Below are 23,421 nucleotides of genomic sequence, written 5' to 3' on the forward strand. Positions count from 1 at the left end.
AGAAAAGAAAAGGGATAACACACAGTGAAATTCAAATGGAACATAAATGTAGTTGTAGAAGAAATAGTGGCCATTCACTGAGGCAGATGTTTGCTCGGTATTTCAATTAGTTTTGACAAATAAATCAATTCTGAGTCTGACTGAAGCTCTGTATTTACAGAAACACAGGGGGCACAGACACGTGCTGTGTTAGGGGGTTTTTCTGTTGCTGTAAAGAAATACCTGAGGCTGGGTCATTCATACAGAAAAAAGTTTAATTGGCTCACAGGTCCACAGGTTTACAGGAAGCATGGTGCAGGCAACTGCTCACCTTTTGGGGAGGCCTCAGGAGGCTTCCATTCATGGCAGAAGGCAAAGTGGGAGCAGGCTTCTCACATGGAGATACTGGGTGCAAGAGAGCAAGCAGGGGAGGTGCCACACACTTTTAAACAACAGATCTCCTGAGAACTCACTCACTGTCAGTGGGACAGCACCAGGTTATGAGGAATCTGTCCCCATGACCCAAACACCTCCCACAAGGCCCCACCTCCAACATTGGGGATTATATTGATGAAAGAAGGTAAACACCAGTAACATGTGGAAAGAACTGCATCTGGAAAGCTGCTCTATCAACGAAATCATTAGAAAAATGTGATGTACTTAGTGTACGAATTTTAGGAAATTTCCCTATTACACTTGCTAGTTTGAATGAATACATGTTATTTCCAAAAACATATATATTGAATAATTATTGAATGCATGCATATATATCATATATATATATGTTGACATCACAGGGTAGACTTAACTCATGGCAATTTTTTTCTGAAGCACCTGCAGAAATCGGTCCTCTATTCAGTTTTGAAAACCCTCACAAACCATGGGGGAAACAGGAGCCTTTAGATGCCAGATAGTTCATGAGGCACATTGGGTTACAGTAATTTTAACATAGATCAAATTCATAATTCACAGTGAGGAAATCTGAGAGTTGCTCCCAGCTATCATTGAATGAAAGGTGGGGCGGGGCTGCTGTGGGGGCAGGGCCTTGTGAGCCAGTGCCTGGACTCCCATATCACAAATGGAAGGAAGGCGCGTGGAGGGAACTCAAGGCCTGATTGGTTCCTCCTAAGCAGGATTCGATCTGGTTGGCAGGGCAACCGGCCTTCGGTTAGTGCCTTCAGTGGGTGCCTTCAGTTGTTGGCATTTGGTTGCTTTTCCTGGGGAGAGGTGGCAGGTGCTCAGCTCTGCAGGCGTGGGGCAAGCGAAGGCCCCAGATACCCGAGAACAGAGTTGCCCCATAGGGACTAAGCCCGCCCCATGCAGGGCCCGCGCAGGGCTTCTGCAGAGCCATCGTGCAGCTCTGACATCTATGAGTGGGCGGTCAGCAAAGGCGCAGGCCTCAGCAGAGAGGAGCAGAGGCTCCCAGAACACACTGTCCCCTAATGCCAGCCCTAAGCGGGACTGGCTCAGGGTGCGGCGGGCGGAGCCGTCCTGCAGCTCTGAGATCCACGATGTGGCGGTGGGAGTAGCTCCAGACGCCACTGCTTTGGAGCCTGCCTAGTCTGATTTGGGAGCCGTGACTTGCAGCACATTGGCGACCAGAAGACGCCAAAAGGTAGGGAGACTGCAGATACCGCTTGGCCTTAGGAGCTCCTTTGGCAATTGCTCACCCAAGGTTCCCCCCAGAGGCTTCCACAGCCTAGGGCTCCTCCCTCCTGCCCGTAGTTCGCTTTCCTAGGCCCAGGTCCCAAGCAGGAGGACTGGCTCTGCCTCGCCTCCCCCGCACCCTTTCTTTTTTCCCTGCTGTTTCCAGCCAGTTTCTTTTCTCCTACATAACCCAGTGCTCACTTCTGGGCGCTCTTCTTCTTCCCCCAGGCTGGCCAAAAACCACACTTTTAGAATACAAAATGTATGCTACAGATTTCATTGCTGTAGAGGAAATGCCTGACAGCTCTTGTATTTAAACTTAAGTAGCCACACTGGGACTCACAATTTCATATCTTGAGTTCTAGACCACAGCCCTCTCTCCTAAGGCAATGTCAGAGGGTCAGAGGTACTCTTCTTGATTCTAATAAAGAAAACGATTTTTTTGTAGAGACAGGGTCTCACTATGTTGCCCAGGCTTGTCTCAAACTCCTGGCCTCAAGTGATCCACCCACCTTGGCCTCCCACTTTGCGGGCATGATAGGCAGGAACCACCACATCTGGCCTTTGGAGGTGCTCTACATCTGTGTGTTTCGGCTGGTGTTCCTGCACAGCTGTCAGTAAGATGCTCCTGCAGTATAGTTCCAAACCTTTCTGCACAAATTCAGTGGATCCTGTGATTTTTTTTTTTTTTTACATGGAATAAAATAGCCCTTTCGTTATTGCAGAGAAGCTAGACAATTCACAGTTAGTAACCTACGGCCTAGAAAATTTTATTTCTTGATCAAAACAGCTGTTTATAGATGCCTGTGGTCCAAAGATACAGATCCCTAATCATGCCCAAGAAGAAGTGATGTCCACTACAGACAACCAGGGAGGGAGTTTAGGATTGTTCTGAGGCGGTGCAAGCTGTTAAAATTCACCCATAAGAGGATAGAGAAAGGGAATCCACATGTTTTGATCCCTCCATGTGTGGGGTATAACTGGGTCTTCATTAAGTTGCACCACCTTTGCTGTCAGAGAGAACTGGATTTGAATCCCAGTTCCAACACTCATTACGTCATGATGGTGAATGAGCTTTTAAATCCTCTGAGCCTCAGTTTGCTCATCTCTAAAAGATTGGATTCCTATGAGGCTTGCATAAGATTAGTGTGTAAAAATCTAGGAATAATGCCTGTAATTTAAAAGACAGGGTTGTTACGAGGCTTCAGTTAGGTAAGTGTGTAAAAATCTGGACAAAATGCCTTTAAATTTGTATTTGTTCAATATAGAGAGAAGGAGGATTATTTTCTCTCCTTCATTTTAGAATAAGTTTATACAATTGGCATTATTCATCTTTTTGAGATAACCAAAGGACCAGCAAGTTTAAATGTGGCTATGATTAGTCACAAAGCAGTTCACCATATATTTACTTGGTAATCGCTACTTAAAAATAGCAATGATGCTCACACTGAAAATCTTGTGTTACGTAGTGGTTTTCTCTTCCATAAGCCTCTTCATTTGTGGAAACCATAGATTCTAAGTTGCTCTATCAAAGTGATCATTAGAAAAATGTGATGTACTTAGTGTATAAATTTTAGAAAATTTCCTCTATTAGTCTTGTTAATTTGATTGAATATATGTGTTTTGGATTATGAATATGAATATGTATTGATATAAGAAATATGACTTGACATCATAATCTTAGGTCATGGCAATGTTTTCTTCTGAAAGCACCTGCGGAAATTTGCCTTTGTTCTAGTTTCGAAGAAAATCAGAAGCGATGGGGCAAGGGGGTAGTCTTTGAATGTCAGATAGTGCATGAGATACATTAGTATACAGTAATTTTAGCATAATTCATATTCGTAATTCACAGTGAGGAAACCTGAAAGTTGCTACCAGCTACTAATAAATGAAAGGCGGGGCGGGGCCTTGTGAGCCAGTGCCTGGGCTCCTACCTCACAAATGGAAGGGCAGCGCGTGGAGGGAACTCAAGGCCTGATTGGTTTCTCCTAAGTAGGACGCGATCTAGTTGGCAGGGCAACTGGCCTTCAGTTAGAGCCTCAGTGGGTGCCTTCAGTTGGTGGCATTTGACTGCGTTTCCCAGGGAGAGGTGGCAGGTGCTCAGCTCTGCAGGCGTGCGGGCAAGCGAAGGCCCAAGCTGCCCGAGAAGAGCACAGGTGCCCCATGGGGACCACGCTGACCTGTCACATGTGCCCCAAAGGCCGCCCCAGGCAGGGCCAGTGCCGGGCTTCTGCGGAAAGGTGCTGCAGCTCTGACATCTATGAGTGGGAGGCCAGGAAATGTGCAGGCTCCAGCACAGAGGAGCAGAGGCGCCCACAACACGTTGATACCCAAAGTCAGCCCCAGTCAGGGCCAGCGCAAGGGTTCTGCAGAGCCAGCCTATGGCTCTGACCTCTACCGGTAAGCAGAGAGCGAAGGCGCGGTCCGTGCTGTAGAGGAGCAGAGGCGCCGGGAACAAGCTGTCTCCCAATGCCAGCCACAAGCAGGGCTAGCTCAGGGTGCGGTGGGTGAAGCTGTCCTGCAGCTCTGGGATCCACGAGGTGGTGGAGGTACTAGTGCCGAGCTCCACTGCTTTGGAGCCTGCCCAGTTGAATTTGGGAGCCAGCGAGGGTCCTGACTGCAGCACATTGGCCATCAGAAGACGCCCAAAAGTAGAGAGGCAATGGATACCGCTTAAGTTCAGGAGCTGCTCTGGCCGCTGCCGGCCCAAGGTTCCCTCAGATGCATCCAAAGCCTCAGTTTTGTCATCCATAAAAGATGTGATTGTTATGAGGCTTCCATGAGGTAAGTGTGTAAAAATCGTGGCAAATTCTTGTAATTTAAAAGAGAGAGTTTCTATGAGGCTTCTGTAAGGTAAGTGGGTAAAAATCTGGACACAATACTTATAATTTTTTAAGTGTTCAGTATATGGAGAAGGAGGATTATTTTTTCTCGTCTAATTTTTAGAGCAAGTTTATAAAATTGGTGATAGTCATATTTATTAGACAAACCAATGATCCGAAAGAATAACTAGATCACCAAAGTCACAAAGCAGTTCACAATGCATTTACTGGGTAATTTCTAGTTAAAAATAGCAAAGATGATCACATTGAAAATTGCGTATTATGTGGTCATTTTGTCTGACTTAATCCTCTTGGTGTTTTGAAACCATAGATTCTAAGTTGCTCTATCAAAGTGATCATTAGAAAAATGTGATGCACTTAGTGTATAAATTTTAGAAAATGTCTTCTGTTAGTCTTGTTAATTTGGTTGAACATGTATGTTATTTTCAAAAATGTAAATTGAATATATGTGTATTAGATATATATGTGTATCTATGAAATATGACTTGACATTATAGAGTAGACTTAGCTCAAGACAATATTTTTTTCTGAAAGCACCTGCAGAAATCTCTTTTCTAGTTTGTAAGAATCTCAGAGGTTATGGTTGAAAGGGGGTTCTGTGAATCCCAGATAGTGCATGAGGCAGATTTGGAAATTTTCAGCAATTTTAGTATCATTCATTGTAAGGTAATGATCCCTTGGAGCTTCGTCACAGTGAGAAACCTGAAAAATCATAGCAATCAGCAATGAGTGAAAGGTGGGGCGGGGCTGCTGGCAGGGCTGCTGGCAGGGCAGTCTCTTGTGAGCCATGTGCCTGTGCCCTCAGTTCCATGTTGTGGTGATGCATGCAGGGGATTCTGGACCTGATTGTTTCCTCTGAACCAAGATTCACTCTGGTTGACTTGGTAGTTGGCCTTCACCTGGTGGCGCTCATTGGTTACCCTCAGCTTGTGTTCTCAGTTGGTACTCTCAGCTGGTGATCTGTTGGTGACCTTCAGTTGGTGGGCATCGGCTGAAGGAGAAGGAGGAGCTCCACCTATCTTCTCTCCTCCCACAGTCACAGCTCTCATGCTTGTTGCATCCAAGCCCGTTCTGAATAAACCAGGCAGGGTGATGGCTGCTGCAGACAAGTCAGCGCAGGATAGGCAGGTGAGGCAGGGTGGAGGCTGCTAGTGGGGTGCACCCCATGGCCTGGTGCTGCCTGTGTCAGCTGTGCCTTTGCTGGGAAGAGGTGGCAGGTGCTGAGCTCTGCAGATTTGGGGGCAAGCAAAGGCCCAAACTGCCTGAGATCTGCTTAGTTGTCCCTTGTGAGTCATGCTGACCTGTTCCATGTGCACCAAAGCCAGTCCTAGGCACAGCCGGCACAGGGTTTATGTGGAGCCTCCTGCAACTGATATCTTTGAGTGGGCCACCGACAAAGGCACAGGCCCCAGCAGAGAGGAGAAGAGGCAACCGGAACATGTTGGACCCTGAAGCCAGCCCCAAGCAGGGCCAGCTCAGGGCAGGGCTGTGAGCAGAGCCATCCTGATGGTCTGAGATCCACAAGGTGGAGGTGGGAGTAGCGTCAGACCCCACTGATTTGGAACCTGCCCAATCGGATTTGGGAGACAGCGAGGGTCCTGACTGGCAGCACATTGGCGACCAGAAGACGCCAAAAGGTAGGGAGGAAACAGATATCGCTTGGCCTCAGGAGCTTCTCTGGCCACTGCCGACCCAAGGTTCTCCCCATAGGCATCCACAGCCTGGGGATCCTCCTTCCTGGCCCCAGTTAGCTTTCCTAGGCCCAGGTCCCAAGCGGGAAGACTGGCTCTGCCTTGCCTCCTACCCCCTTTTTCTTTCCCTGCTGTGTCTGGCTGGTTTCTTTCCTCCTTCCTACCCCAATGCCGAGTTCTAGGCCCTCTTCTTCTCCCCAGGCTGGCCAAAACTAAGCTTTCAGAATACAAAATGGATGATGCAGATTTCATTGTTGTAAAGGAAATGTCTGACAGCTCTTGTATTTAAACTTAAGTAGCCACAATGGGACTCCCAATTTCATATCTTGATTTCTGGACCAGAGCCCTCTATTTTAAAACAATGTCAGACGTGTCAGAGGTACTCTTCTTGATTCTAATCATAAAAAATAATTTTTTTGTGGAGACAGGGTCTCACTGCATTGCCCAGTCTGGTCTCAAGCCCCTGGCCTCATGTGATCCCCCCAACTTGGCTTCCCACATTGCTGGGCTGACAGGCAAGAACCACCACACCTGGCCTTCGGAGGTGCTCCTGCTTTGTGTGTTTTGGCTGGTCTTCCAGCCCAGCTCTGAGTAAGTTGCTCCTGCAGCATCGTTCCAAATCTTTCTGCACAAAATCAGTGGATGCTATGATATTTTACATGTAATAGTCTCTTTGTTTATTGCAGGTAAGCTAGACAATTCGCAGTTAGTAACCTAGAGTCTAGAAATTTTCATATCTTTTATTTTATTTACTTATTTTTGAGATGAAATTTCACTTTGTTGCCCAGGCTGGAGTGCAATGATGTGAACTGGAGTCACTGTAACCTCCACCTGCTGGGTTCAAGCGATTTTCCTGCCTTAGCCTCCCGAGTACCTGGGATTAGAGGCATGCGCCACCAAGCCTGAATAATTTTGTCTTTTTTAGTAGAGATGGGATTTCACCATGTTGGTGAGGCTGGTCTCAAACTCCTGACCTCAGGTGATCTGCTCACCTTGGCTTCCTAAAGTACTGGGATTACAGGTGTGAGACACCATCTCTGGCCAAAAATTTCATTTCTTGATCAACAAACCTGTTTCTAAGGAGATGCTTGTGGTCTAAATGTGCAGGTTCCTAGTCATTTCTAAGAAGGGAAGGACTGCAAGGCAACCTAGGAGGGAGTTTAGGATTGTTCTGAGGCCATGAAAGCTATAGAAATTCACACATAAGAGGGTAAAGAAAGGAAATCCACATGTTTTGATCCCTCCATGTGCTGGGTATAACTGGGTCTTCATTAAGTTACACCACCTTTGCTCTCAGAGAGAACTGGATTGGAATCCCAGTTCCAACACTCATTAGGACGTGATCGGTGAATGTGTTTTGTTTTTTTTTTTGTTTTTGTTTTTGTTTTTGTTTTTGAGACGGAGTCTCGCTCTGTCACCCAGGCTGGAGTGCAGTGGCTGGATCTCAGCTCACTGCAAGCTCCGCCTCCCGGGTTTACCCCATTCTCCTGCCTCAGCCTCCCGAGTAGCTGGGACTACAGGCGCCCGCCACCTCGCCCGGCTAGTGTTTTGTATTTTCAGTAGAGACAGGGTTTCACTGTGTTACCCAGGATGGTCTCGATCTCCTGACCTCGTGATCCGCCCGTCTCGGCCTCCCAAAGTGCTGGGATTACAGGCGTGAGCCACTGCGCCCGGCCGGTGAATGTGTTTTTAACTTCTCTGAGCCTCACTTTGCTTATCTGTAAAAGGGGATTCTTATGAGGCTTCCATAAGGTAAGTGTGTAAAAATTTGGGTGGGCAAAATGCCTGTAATTTAAAAGATAGGGTTATTGTGAGGCTTTGATAAGGTAAGTGTGTAAAAACCTGGACACAATGCCTGTAATTTTGTAAGTGTTCAATACATAGAGAAGGATTGTTTTCTGTCATTTAATTTTAGAGCAAGTTTATAAAATGGTGTTACTCACATTTTTGAGATAATCAAACCAAGGATCACAAAGATTAAATGAGTCACCATAGTCACAAAGCAGTTCACAACACATTTACTGGGTAATTGCCAGTTAAAAGTAGCAATGATGGGAAGCTGAGGCCAGCGGATCACGAGGTCAGGAGATTGAGACCACCCTACCTAACATGGTGAAACCACGTCTCTACTAAAAATATGAAAAAAATTAGCTGGGTGTGGTGGCAGGTGCCTGTAGTCCCAGCTACTCGGGAGGCTGAGGCAGGAGAATAGCATGAACCTGGGAGGCAGAGCTTGCAGTGAGCTGAGATCCTGCCACTACACTCCAGCCTGGGCAGCAGAGTGAGACTCCATCTCAAAAAAAAAGGTGCGACGATGATAACATTTAAAATCTTATATTATGTGGTACTTTTCTCTTACATACGCCTCATTGTTTGTTGAAGCCGTAGATTCTAAGTTGCTGTATCAAAGTGATCACTAGAAAACTGTGATATACTTAGTGTATAAATTTTAGAAAATGTCCTCTATTAGTCTTGTTAATTTGATTGAATATGTGTGTTATTTTCAAAAATGTAAATGGAGTATGTGTGGATTGAATATATTTGTGTATGTATATATATGAAATATGATTTGACATTATAGTGTAGGCGTAGCTCAAGGCAATGTGTTTTTCTGAAAGCACCTGCAGAAATCTATCATTTTTCTAGTTTGTAAAATCTCAGAGGTTATGGGGGAAAGGGGATTCTGTAAATCCCAGATAGTACATGAGGCAGATTTGGTTTCAGTGATTTTAGCATCATTTATTGTAAGGTGATGATCCCTAGGAACTTCTTCACAGTGAGCAGCATGAAAGTTTCTAGCAGCCAGTTATGAATGAAAGGTGGGGGAGGTCCGCTGGCAGGGTGGGGCCTTGTGAGCCTGGTGCTTGAGCTCTCAGTTCCAAGCTAGGGGGACACATGCAAAGGATTCTGAGCCTGATTGTTTCCTTTAACCAGGATGCCTTCTGGTTGGCAGGGCAACCGGGTCTCCACTTGGTGGCCTTCAGTGGGTGCCCTCATTGGTTGCCTTCAGTTAGTGCCCTCAGTTGGTACCCTCAGTTGGTAGTATTCAGTTTGTGGGCACCGAAGGAAGAGGAGCAGCTCTGTCTGTGCTCTCTCCTCCCGCAGTCACAGCTCTCGGGTTTGTTGCATCCAAGCCCATTCTAAATAAACCAGGCAGGTTCCAACTGTTGCAGACAAGTCAGCTCAGGGTAGGCGGGTGAGGCAGGGTGAGGGCTACAAGTGGGGTGCAGCCCCATGGCCGGGGGCCGCCTGTGCCAGCTGTGCCTTGCCAGGAAGAGTCGGTAGGTGCTGAGCTCTGCAGACTTAGGGTCAAGCAGAGGCCTACGCTGCCCGAGAGGAGCAGAGGTGCCCCATGGGGACCACGCTGACATATCGCATGTGCACCAAAGTCAGCCCCAGGCAGTGCAGGGGCAGGGGTTCTGTGGAGCGGTCCTGGGCAGGCCATGGGGATCTGCTCTCATAAGTCAGTGGCAGCGAAAGGTGCAAGGCCCCAGCAGACGAAGAGCAGAAGGCCATCCCAAGCAACATCGACGCTCCCCAATAGACACCGCCCCAAGTAGGGCCAGCTCATGGTGTAGTGAGCAGAGCCGTCCTGCAGCTCTGTGAGGTTGAGGTGGCAGTTGCACCAGACCTCACTGCTTTGGAGCCTGCCCAGTTGCATTTGGGAGCAGGCCAGGGTCCTGACTTGCAGCACATTTGCGACCAGAAGACACCCAAAGATAGGGAGGCGAAGGATACTGCTTGGCCTCAGGAGTGCCTCTGGCTGCTGCTGACCCAAGGTTCCCCACCCCCTGCCCGCTGAGGAATCCACAGTCTGGGGCTCCTTCCTCCTGCCCGGAGTTTGCCTTTGTATGCCCAGGCCACGAGAAGGAGGACTGGCTCTGCCTGGAGTCCTCACCCCTTCTTCTTTCCCTGCTGTGTCCAGTCGGTTTCTTACTTTCCCCCTACCTACCCCAATGCTCAGTTCTGTTTCCTCTTCTTCCCCCAGGCTGGCTGAAAACTAAGTTTCAAAATACAAAATGTATGCTACGGATTTCATTGCTGTAGATTAAATGTCTGACAGCTTTTCTATTTAAACTTTGGTTGTTCTCTTCATGCTGAAACATCAAAGGTAAAACCAGCAAGCAGCTGACATGCATTCCATCCAGCCGTCCCCCAAAGCGCATGTTCTAAACGATTCACATTATTCCAATAACTGCTCTTTAAAAAAAGAGAAAATGGGCTGGGTACGGTGGCTCACGCCTGTAATCCCAGCACTTTGGGAGGCCGAAGCAGGAGAACTGCTTGAGCTCCGGAGTTCCAGACCAGCCTGGGCAACAGAGCAAAACTCCGTCTCAAAAAAAAAAAAAAAAAAAAAGGAAATAAAAACATTAGCCCCGTGTGGTGGCGTGCACCCGTGGTCCTAGCTACTTGGGTGGCTGAAGTGTTTGACTTGTTTGAGCTTGAGACTTCAAGGCTGCAGTGAGCTGTGATCGCACCACTGCACTCCAGCCTACGTGATAAAGACCTTGTCTTAAAAAAAGATAAAAAATAAAAAAGGGTTACACTAAAACCGTGCATTTTCTATTTTCCCCATTAATGTCCTACAAACATCCCCAGGATGACGGAGGAGAAAATACGTTGTAAAATAATAGCCAATAGGGATGACATCCTCCACAACATTTTTTCAACCGAATAGATCAATGAGGATTCACTTAAATCTATCTTAAAATCATAGCTAATAATTATGATTTAGTTACTAATCTAGTTCTAAACCTCTCAGCTGACTGTATAAATTCTGTTGAATATTTCTCATGTGTGAGTCAAAACAACCTTCAATAGCTGTGACAACAGCATGTCACCCAGCTAGGACAGGCAGGGTGCTTCGCTTTAGCAATTTTTCACTGCTTTCACCCCTTCATTGTCCATCAACCAGTCATGAAAACAACTAAATCTTGGTATTTATTGAACTTCTTATAATTTTGACAACCACTGCAGGCCTGTAAAAGTTCTATTTCTTTAATGTTCTCGTTGTCTTCTCATGCCTGACAATCTTTTTATGCAATGTGCTTTCAGCTATTATTTTCGTTATTTCTATAATGCCAATAGAAGGAAAGCATTTAAAAATGCTGAAATAAATAAAAGAATCCCAGAATAGAAATCACTTAACTATATGTGAGCATCAATACCCAAGCTGCCTGTTCAGAAATTTTTTTAAAAAGGAAAAAGTACATCACCAGTTAATTAGCTTATCATGCTAAGTAAATAAATAAAATAGAAACTAAATCAGAAGCTTTTTTGTTAGAAAAAAACTTCCAAATTTAATCTGGTAAGAGGCTATTAAGCAGAGGAAGAAATAAACTGGAACCCTGATGAAATGTAAATTGGAATGATAATTGTCACTAAAACAGAGGGATGCAATCCAGCTGCCTGGGGATGATTCATTATATAAATATAAATTATTGTTATCTATTCCAGTATTGGCAGAGGAAGGGCTATGTCTCTATTAGACTTTAGCCAAATTTGGTGTTCTGGTTGCTACCAATAGCATGCTGGTGATTTTTCTTTTCAGAACTCATATATATATCTCATTTGATCTCATCACAACCTGAGACACAGGTCATATTAGGGACTACAGAGCTCATTTCATATCCTGGTGAACCAGCCAACTTTCATGCAGTTGAGAAAAGGTAAACTGTCCAGGTGAGGTGGCTCACACCTGTAATTCCAGCACTTTGGGAGGCCAAGGTGGGCAGATCACTTGAGCCCAGGAGTTGGAGACCAGCCTGGGCAACATGGCAAAAAAAACCACCTCTACAAAAAATACAAAAATTAGCTGGGGATGGTGGCACATGCTTGTCATCCCAGCTATTCAGGAGGCTGAAGCATGAGGATCACTGAGCCCTGGAGGCAGAGGTTGCAGTGAGTCGAGCTTGCACCACTGTACTCCAGCCTGGGTGACACAGCAAGATCCTGTCTCAAAAAAAAGGCAGGGCGAGGTGGCTCATGTCTTTAATCCCAGCACTTTGGAGGCCGAGGCAGGCAGATCACAAGGTCAAGAGATTGAGACCATCCTGGCTAACACAGAAAACCCTGTGTCTACTAAAAATACAAACTATTAGCCGGGAGTGGTCGTGGGCGCCTGTAGTCCCAGCTACTCAGGAGGTTGAGGCAGGAGAATTGCTTGAACCCGGGAGGCAGAGGTTGCAGTGAGCCAAGATCGTGTCACTGCACTACAGCCTGGGCAACAGAATGAAACGCCATCTCAAAAAATTAAACAAATAACATAAAATAAAAAATAAATAAAAAATGGTTAACCGACATTGCTTTTGCATTTTAAAAGTTTATATACCTGAAGAATTTTTTTTATTGATCAGACATCTCTCATGGAAAACAAAATATGTAATAGACACTTCTAAGAACATTAAAGTAAATCATACTAAAAAAAAAACATATAGAGAAAACATCAGACAAGATAATTAAATGTATCTGGGTAAATGGCAACTCTGAACCATAATGTATTTGTTGGTAAAACACCAACATGGCAGTGCTTTTCTGAAGAAATAATTTATAAAAGTTATATTTTTATTAGTTTTTTTTGAGTTTTAAGACTGAGACTGTACTAAGTTGATTACAGATGTGGTGGAAATAGTTGTAAAAAATGTAGAAGGTGAAGAATCAAGACAAGAGATGTATGTACTCATTTTCTAAAAAAGGGGATTTTGACCAAGGAAAAGATGAAAAAAGTATCCAGTTTATTCTGGGAGTTTTGATTAAGCAAATTGAGAGGACTTATCTTTTATGGGTTCACAGTATGCCCCCAGAAAAAATAATATTGGGTTATTGCTAATTAAGAAATTAATGGGCACAGAAGGAAGTCCAAAATCAGAGTAAAACACAGTGACTTATTTCTCTTTTGAGAATCTCAAGGAAATCTGTTACTTGGTTTAGTAGACTCAGTGTGTGTGTGTGTGTGTGTATGTGTGTGTGTGAGTGTAAGCACACACGGGCAAGTGCTTGTGTGTGTTTGTGCTACCTTTCATGTTCATAAGTCAACATGCTTCCACTGTTATTGGCCCTGTTTTGTTTTAGTCATTTGAAATATTATTTCATTGTTGCTTTGTTGCAATTAAGTGTGTATTACTGGAAACCCATCTTTCTATTTTCCTATGTATATTTCTGTCAGGTTGATATACACACAAAATCCAAAAATGATTGGAAACCTAGTGTAACTGTTTTCAACCCAACACTGCATGAATATACAGTGGTGTTTGTCCTATTTACATACACTTAATTATCTATCTCTTTTGCTTTTCAGAGTCTCCTGGGAAATATTCTCTTGAAAAGGTAGTAACTTTAAAATTTCCATTTAGAACTATTAACTCTGTATTTTACAGAATATACATTATTAATCATTTTGTTTTCAAACCTATTCAGCCTATAATGGAAATGAAAGATTCTGTCTCAACTAGACACAAATGATTGAGGAAGGCATCAACATTCAGAACAGGTAAATTTAGCCATCTAGTGAAATTTATTTTAAAAAATCAAACATTTTAAAATGTCAATAGTCTTTATATTTTTCAATGTTTATTTCAAATGTGATGAAAGATTTCCTCTAAGTAATGACAATGCTGGTATTTAAGGTTGACAAACCATATTTACAAGAACAAGCAAAAGGGGATTTAAAAATATCATCTGAATTTCAGATTTTCCTGCTTCTATATTCTGACACTCCAGTGTTTCCTTTTTGGTATCCCTTTACATGTTAGGGATTCAAGGATGTAAACTTGGAGACTCCAAACTTGTGTCAGAGCTTCAAAGGCTGACTGGAATTCTGATCTTTACCTAGAGCAAAGCTTCACTTGCTGACATGAGAGTTTTGTTTCAACTTTAATTACCTCCTGTTAGTGTTGTCATCCTGAGAATCCTAGAAAATCAGTTATTCTGGTTAGCCAACTCAGTCTATGTGTGTGTCTGTGTTGGTGGTGAGGGGCTTTGAATTTTTAAAAGGAGGAGAATACTCAGTGATTCCTTCATGTCTATTTGGGAGACACAGCCTTTTAAAACAGTGATTCTGAAGCATTTAGCATTAGTGTATTCATGCTACTACAAAATATTGCCTAACAGCAGCAGTCTGAACTAGGTTTTCGTATATCATTCCCATGCACATTTCAATCATGGTACAACATATTTGCATGGTCTTAGGTACGTAGAATTTGATTTCAAGTCCCAAAAGTTGAGAGAAATGGTTGTACACTGTAGTCATGGTTCTGCAATTTTTTTTATTGGAGTTACATATTTCAGACATATCTATACTCACACAATTTGCTTTGCTTAAATTTATATTGAGATCTCATTTTGTGCCATTGGAGTCTGCAGGTCATTTAAATAGACTCTCTTCATGGTTACGAAATATCAACATGAAAATAATTGCAGGCGTCAATGCGCTTTTGTCTCCATTATTATATCTGCTGCTTCATGCAGCAGATTTTAAAGTGGAAATACTTAAAATACAAGCATAAACAGCTATACATGCCAGTAGCTATGGCAACTTCATCCTATTAACCATTAGAGTTCTGACACTGTGACAAATCATGGCTGAAAAATTCAAAAGCAAACCTTTATGAAAATAAGAGTGAAAAGGAACATAACAAAATATATTTTACCATATGGTACCTAAGCCTAAATTTTGAACTCAGGAATTCTCTCATCACACGTTAGAACCACCATGTGGAAAGAAACATAGGCTTGCCATATGGCAAGTAGTAAATAGGTGTTTAATGATAACATGACTTTTGAAGTTGCTCCTGTGTGTGTGTGTGTCTGTGTGTTTGTTTAATCTCTTTGTTCTTAAAAGTTTTAATCCAACCATTTCATCTGTGAAGGAATATATTTTGGTTACATATTTATATTTTGTCTGGTGGTACTGTGTTCACATTATCGAGTGTGGATCTAGACTCATCACACTTTTTTTTTTTTTTTTTTTTGAGATGGAACCTTGCTTTGTCACCCAGGCTGGAGTGCAGTGGCGCGACCTTGGCTCATTGCAAGCTCCGCCTCCTGGGTTCACGCCATTCTCCTGCCTGAGCCTCCCGAGTAACTGGGACTACAGGCGCCTGCCACCATGCCCAGCTAATTTTTTGTATTTTTTAGTAGAGACGGGGTTTCGCCTTGTTAACCAGGATGGTCTCGCTCTCCTGACCTCATGATCTGCACGCCTCGGCTTCCCAAAGTGTTGGGATTACAGGCGTGAGCCACCGCGCCCGGCCAGACTCATCATGGTTTCACATGTGAATAGGTGGTTTAATTTCTGATATCATTTCTCATAAGAATGTGTGGGGTTTCTCCAGGGCATCACATATTAATTCTGAAGCTATTCGTGCACTGAGGAAAGACAATCTCACGGTAATTATAGCAGGTTTTAATTAAGGTATATTTCATAAAAATGTTAGGCCCATTTCTGTAGAATACATGCAAACAATATGGTCAGCCAACAGTAGGCTTAAAATAGTTAGACGTAATTCTAGGCATTTTGGAGATTTTATATCCCTTATTTACCGATCAGTCATTTTTTACAATGAAATACGTAGCAGATACTTCTAAGAACATCAAAGTAAATCATACAAAATATATAGAAAACATCAGAGAAGATAGTTAATTAAATGTATCTGGGTAAATGTCAACTCTGAACCATAATGTATTTGTTGGTAAAAGATACGGCACTGCTTCTGTGAAGAAATAATTTATACAAGTTATATCTACCAGTTTTTACATCCTAATGAGACATTTTTCTTTTATGGGTTTTAAGACTGAGACTGTACTAAATTGATTACAGTTGTAAAAATATAGAAGGTGAAGAATCAACAAGAGGGACATTTGAACTTATTTTCTTAAATAAGGGGATTTGGACCAGGAAAAGATTTTAAAATCTAGTTTATTCTCAGAATTTTGATGAGGCAAATCGAGAAGACTTACTTTCTCTGGGTTCACAGTATGCCACCCCAAAAAATGAGATTGGATTACTGCTAATTAAGAAATTAATGGGCAAGTCAGAAAGAAAAAAACTGAGGTAAACCACAGTGATGCATTTCTTTTTGGAGAATCTCAAGGAAATTAGTTATTTGGTTGAGCTGACTCAATGTGATAGTGTGTGTTTTTCTGTATGTGTGTGTGTTTGTGTGTGTGTGTGTTTCGGTGTGAGTGCACATGGGCAAGTGCCAGTGTATGTTTGTGCTACCTTTAATGTTCATAAGTCAACATGCTTTTATTGTTATTAGCCTTGTTCTGTTTTAGTTATAGTCGCTTGAAACATTATTTCTTTTTTTTTTTTTTTTTAGACAGAGTCTCGCTCTGTCACCCAGGCTGGAGTGCAGTGGCCAGATCTCAGCTCACTGCAAGCTCCGCCTCCCGGGTTCATGCCATTCTCCTGCCTCAGCCTCCCGAGTAGCTGGGATTACAGGCGCCACCACCTCGCCCGGCTAGAAACATTATTTCATTGTAGATTTGTTACTATTAAGTGTGTATCAACTGAAACCCATCTTTCTATCTTGTTATGTATATTTCTGTCACTGTGATATATATACAAAATCCAAAAACACTTGGAAACTTCATGTAATCATAATGAACCCAACCTGTGAATACAGCTCTACACTCACAATGCATGAATGTCCACTCGTGAGTGTCCTGTTTACCTACAATTAATTATCTATCTCTTTTGCTTTCTGGGTCTTCTGAGAAACATCCTCTCAAAAAGGTAGTAACACTTATAGATCAGTCTAGAACAATTAACTCTGTATTATAGAGAATATAGTTTATTTATTAAACATTGTGTTTCCAAACCCATTCAGCCTATAATGGAAATGAAAGATTCTGTTTCACGTAGACAAAAGGGTGGATGAATGAACAACATTCAGAAGAGGAAACTTTAGCCATGTAAGGGAATTTGTCAAAAGAATGCAAAGATTTAAAATGTCTATAGGCAGTAAGCTAGTAACTTCAACAGTTCCATATGGGACTACTAAGTATGTATTTTACAGAATATGCATTATTTATTAAGGATTGGGTTTCCAAATCCATTCAACCTTTATTGGAAATGAAAGATTGTATTTCACCTAGACAAAACAGTAAACAAATGTACCAACATTCAGAAGCGGAACTTTTAGCCATCTAGGGAATTTGCCAAAGGAACGCGGAGATTAAAAATGTCTATAGGCCCTGAGCTAATAAATTCTACAGCTCCATCTGGGACTACTAAGTCTGTATTTTACAGAATATACATTATTTATTAAGAATTGGGCTTCCAAACCCGTTCAGCCTCCCTTTGAATTGAAAAAGTCTGACTCACCCAGATGAAAGGGTGGACGAATGTACGAACATTCAGAAGAGGGAACTTTTAGCCACCTACAAGAATATGCCCGGGAAATGCGGAGATTTAAAATGTCTACAGGTCCTGGGTTAGTAACTTCTACAGCTTCATCTGGGACTTACTAAGTAAGTATTTTACAGAATCTACATTATTCATTACTCATTGTGTTTCAAAACCCATCCAGCCTCTGTTGAAAAACAGCTCCATCTGGGACTACTAAGTCTATATGGTGCAGAATATACATTATTTATTAAGCACTGGGTTTTGAAACCTGTTCAGCCTCAATTGGAAAGGAAAGATGCTGTCTCACCTATATGAAAGGGTGCACGAATGTACCAACATTAAGAAGAGGGAATTTGTAACCATCTAAGAAAATTTGCCAGGGGAACGCAGAAATTTAAAATGTCTCGAGGCCCTGAGCTAATCAATTCTATAGTTCCATCTGGGACTACTAAGTCTATGTTTGACAGAATATGTTATTTATTAAAAATTGTGTTTACAAACCTGTTCAGCCTGTATTGGAAATGACAGATTCTGTCTCACCTAAATGAAAAGGTGGCTAAATGTACCAACATTCAGTAGAGGGAAATTTTAGCCACCTAAGTGATTCTGCCAGAGGAATGAGAAGATTTAAAATGTCTATGAGCCCTCAGCTAGAGACTTCTACAGCTCCATCTGGGACTACTAAGTCTGTGTGGTTCAGAATGTGTGTTATTTATTAGGCACTGGGTTTTCAAAACCCCTTTCAGCCTCTGTTGAAAGGTACAGATTCAGTGTCACCTAGATAAAACATTGACGAATGTAACAACATTCAGATGAGAAAAGTTTCAGCCACATTAAGGAAACTGCCGGGGAAAGCAGAGATTAAAAACGTCTATGGGCTTTGAGCTAGTAACTTCTACAGCTCCATCTGGGACTACTAAGTGTATGTGGTCCAGAATGTATGTGATTTATTAGGCACTGGGTTTGCAAACCAATTCAGCCTCCTTTGAAATTTACAAATTCAGTGTCACCTACACCTAAGGTTGACTAATGTAACAACATTCAGACAAGAAAACTTTTAGCCACGTAAAGGAATCTCCCAGGGGAATTTGGAGATATAAAATGTCTATGGGCTTTGACCTAGTAACTTCTACAGCTCTATCTGGGATGACTAAGTCTGTATTGTACAGAATTTACATTTTTAAATAAGAACTGGATTTCCAAACCCATTCAGCCTATATTGGAAATGAAAGATGGTTGCTTGCCTAGGTGAAAGGGTACACGAACACAAACATATCAACATTCAGTAGAGGGAACTTTTAGCCACCTAGGTGATACAGCCTGAGGAACGCAAAGATTTAAAATGTCTGTGGGTCCTGAGCTAGTAACTTCTACGGCTCCATCTGGGACTGCTAAGTCTGTATGGTCCAGAATATACATTATTTATCAAGCACTGGGTTTCCAATGCCTATCAGCTGCTAAAGAAAAGGCAAAATTCAGTGTCACCTAGATGAAAAGATCAACCAATGTAACAACACTCAGAGGAGAAAACTTTTAGCCACATAAAGGAATCTGCCAGGGGAATATAGAGATTTAAAATGTCTATGACCTAGTAACCTCTACACTCTATCTGGGACTAGTAAGTCTGTATTGTACAGAATTTACATTTTTTTATAAGAATTGGGTTTCCAAACTAGTATAGCCTCTATTGGAAATGAAAGATTCTGGCTCGCCTAGACAAAAGGGTGCATGCATCTATCAAAATTAAGTAGAGAGAACTTTTAGCCACCTAAGTGAATCCCCCAGAGGAATGGGAAGATTTAAAATGTCTATCATCTCTGAGCTAGTAACTGCTACAGCTCCATCTGGGACTATTAAGACTGTGTGGTTCAGAATATACGTTATTAACTACTGGATTTCTAAAACCTTTGATCCTTGAAAGAATATTGCAGATTCAGTGTCACCTAGACCAAAAGATTGACGAATGTAACAACATTGAGAGGAGAAAACTTTTAGCTACATAAAGGAATCTGCCAGGGGAATGAGGAGTTTGACAATGTCTCTGGGCATTGACCTAGTAACCTCTACAGCTCTATCTGAAACTACTAAGTCTGTATTGTATAAAATACACGTCATTTATTAAGCAAAGGGTTTTCATGCCCATTCAGCCTTACTGGAAAGGATAGTTTCCGTCTCACCTAGACGGAAGGGTGGACACATGTACCAACATTCAGAAGATGGAACTTCCAGTCACCTAAGTGAATCTTCCAGGGGAATGAAGAGATTTATAATGTCTATGGATTCTGAGCTATGAAATTTCTACAGCTCCATCAGGGACTATTAAATCTGTATTGTACAGAATTTACATTTTTTTATGAGAATTGGGTTTCCAAACCGGTTCGGCCTCTGTTGAAACGGAAAGATTCTTGCTCGCCTAGATGAAATGGTGCACAAATGTATCAACATTCAGTAGAGGGAACCTTTAGCCACCTATGTGAATCCGCCAGAGGAATGCGAAGATTTGCAATGTCTATGGGCCCTGACTAGTGACCCCTACAGCTCAATCTGGAACTACTAAGTCTGTGTGGTCCAGAATATACATTATTTATTAAGCACTTGGTTTCCAAAGCCACTGACCCTCAAAAATGTATTGCAGATTCAGTGCCACCTACACCAAAAGATTGATGAATGTTACAACATTCAGACGAGAAACCTTTTAGCCAGGTAAAGGAATCTGCCAGGAAAATCTGGAGATTTAAAATGTCTATGGCCTTTGAGCTAGAAACTTCTACAGCTCCATCTGGAACTACTAAGTCTGTGTGGAACAGAATACACGTTATTAAGCACTGTGTTTCCAATGCCAATCAGCCGCTAAAGGAAATTGCAAATTCAGTGTCACCTAGACAGAAAGATTGACGAATATAACAACATTCAGAGTAGAAAACTTTTAGCCACATGAAGGAATCTTCCAGGGGAATGCAGAGATTTAAAACATCTATGGGCTTTGAGCTAGTAACCTCTACAGCTCTATCTGGGACTATTAAGTCTGTATTGTACAAAATATACATTATTTATAAAGCAATGGGTTTCCATACCCAGTCAGCCTCTATTGGAAATGACAGATTCTGTCTCATCTAGATGAAAGGGAGGACACTGTCATGTGCGTCCATGTGAAGAGAACACCAAACAGGCTTTGTGTGAGCAATAAAGCTTTTTAATCACGTGGGTACAGGTGGGCTGAGTCCAAAAAGAGTCAGCGAAGGGAGATATGGGTGGGGCAGTTTTATAGGATTTGGGTAGGTAACGGAAAATTAGTCGAAGGCGGTTGTTCTCCACGGGCAGGGGCAGGGGTCACAAGATTCTCAGCAGGGAAGCTTCTGAGCCAGGAGAAGGAATTTCACAAGGTAATGTCATCAGTTAAGGAAGAAACTGGCTATTTTCATTTTTTGTGTGGTTCTACAGTTGCCTCTGGCCATCTGGATGTATACCTGCAGGCTTGGGCTCGGAGGCCTCACAGACATATGTACCAAAATTCAGAAGAAGGAACTTCCAGTCACCTAAGTGAATCTTCCAGGGAAATGTGGAGATTTAAAATGTCTATGGACCTTGAGCTACGAAACTTCTACAGCTCCATCTGTGACTATTAAGTCTGTATTGTACAGATTTTACGTTTTTTAATAAGAATTGGGTTTCCAAACCTGCTCAGCCTCTGTTGGAAATGAACGATTCTGACTCACCTAGACAAAAGGTTGCACGAATGTATCAACATTCAGTAGAGGGAACCTAGAGCCACTTAAGTGAATCCGCCAGAGGAATGTGAAGATTTAAAATGTCTTTAGGCTCTGAGCTACTAACTTCTACAGTTCCATCTAGAACTACTAAGTCTGTGTGGTCCAGAACATATGTCATTTATTAGGCACTGGGTTTCAAAACTAACGCAGCCTCCATTTACATTTACAAATTCAGTGTCAACTACACATAAAGGTTGACGAACATAATAACATTCAGATGAGAGAAAACGTTTAGCCACATAAAGGAATCTGCCAGAGGAATGCGGAAATTTAAAATGTCTATGGGCTTTTGACCAAGTAACTTCTACAGCTCTATTTGGGACTACTAAGTCTGTATTGTACAGAATTTAGTTTATTTATAAAGCACTGGGTTTCCTAACCCGTTCAGCCTCTATTGGAAATGAAAAATTCTGTCTCCACTAGACGAAAGGGTGGACACATGAACATTCAGAAGAGGGAGCTTCCAGACACCTAAGTGAATCTTAGAGGGAAATGCAGAGATTTAAAATGTCTATGGGCCCTAAGCTACAAAACTTCTATAGCTCCATCAGGGACTACTAAGTCTGTATTGTATAGAATTTATGTGTTTTAATAAAACTTGGATTTCCAACCCCATTCAGCCTCTATTGGAAATGAAAGATTCTGACTTGCCTAGACAAGAGGGTGCACGAATGTATCAAAATTTAGTAGCGGGAACATTTAGCCACTGAGGTGATTCCGCCAGAGGAATGCGAAGATTGAAAATGTCTATGGGCCCTGAGCTACAGACTTCTACAGCTCCATCTGGGACTGCTAAGTCTGTGTGGTCCAGAATATGTGATATTTATCAAGCACTGGGTTTCCAATGCCAATCAGCTGCTAAAGATAATTCCAAGTTCAGTGTCACTAAGACAAAAAGATTAATGAATATAACAACATTCAGAGGAGAAACACTTTCGCCATGTAAAGGAATCTGCCAGGATAATGTGGAGTTTGACAATGTCTATGGGCTTTGACCTAGCAACCTCTACAGCTCTGTCTGAGACTACTAAGTCTGTATTGTACAAAATACATGTTATTTATTAAGCATAGGGTTTTCAAACCCGTTCACCCTCTACTGGAAATGATAGGCTCTGTCTCACCTAGACGAAAGGGTGGACACATGAACCAATAGTCAGAAGAGGGAACTTCCAGTCACCTAAGTGAATCTTCCAGGCAAATGACAAGCTTTAAAATGTCTATGGACCCTGAGCTACGAAACTTCTACAGCTCCATCAGGGGCTACTAAGTCTGTGTTGTACAGAATTTAAGTTATTTGTTAAGCATTGGGTTTCCAAACTGGCTCAGCCTCTATTGGAAATGAAAGATTCTGTCTCATCTAGCCAAATAAATGGACACATGTACCAACATTCAGCAGAAGGAATATCCAGCTAGCGAAGTGAATCTTTCAAGGGAATGAGGAAATTTAAAATGTCTATGGACCTTGAGCTACAATACTTCTACAGCTCCATCTGGGACTATTAAGTCTATACTGTACAGAATTTACGTTTTTTGATAAGAATTGGGTTTCCAAACCCATTCAGCCTCTATTGGAAATGAAAGATTCTGTCTCCCCTAGATGAAAGGGTGGACGCATGAGCCAACATTCAGGAGAGGGAACTTCCAGTACCTAAGTGAATCTTAGAGGGAAATGCGGAGATTTAAAATGTCTATGGGCCCTGAGCTACAAAACTTCTGCAGCTCTATCTGAGACTACTAAGTCTGTATTGTATAGAATTTACGTGTTTTAATAAGAATTGGATTTCCAAACCTAATCAACCTCCATTGGAAATGAAAGATTCTGACTTGCCTAGATGAAAGAGTGCACGAATGTATCAACATTCAGTAGGGGGAAGTTTTAGCCACTGAGGTGAATCACCCAGAGGAATGCAAAGATTTAAAATGTCTATGGGCCCTCAGCTAGTAACTTCTACAGCTCCACATGGGTCTACTATGTTTGTGTTATACAGAATATACGTTATTTATTAAGAACTGGGTTTCCGGCCGGGCGCGGTGGCTCAAGCCTGTAATCCCAGCACTTTGGGAGGCCGAGACGGGCGGATCACGAGGTCAGGAGATCGAGACCATCCTGGCTAACCCGGTGAAACCCCGTCTCTACTAAA

The 23,421-nt window shown here is 42.4% G+C and overlaps 1 long non-coding RNA gene across 1 annotated transcript; it reads left to right on the top strand.

Annotated features, from left to right (window-relative positions):
- Window positions 1-6,465: 6,465 nt before the first annotated feature.
- Window positions 6,466-13,649, top strand: LOC108515849 (uncharacterized). The gene is made up of 3 exons (XR_001881650.1): window positions 6,466-6,751; window positions 13,458-13,486; window positions 13,577-13,649. It is a non-coding gene; the product is annotated as an uncharacterized LOC108515849 (long non-coding RNA).
- The last annotated feature ends 9,772 nt before the right edge of the window (window positions 13,650-23,421 follow it).

Source organism: Rhinopithecus bieti, unplaced genomic scaffold (assembly GCF_001698545.2).
Source record: "Rhinopithecus bieti isolate Rb0 unplaced genomic scaffold, ASM169854v2 scaffold_35615, whole genome shotgun sequence".
NCBI lineage: Eukaryota > Metazoa > Chordata > Mammalia > Primates > Cercopithecidae > Rhinopithecus > Rhinopithecus bieti.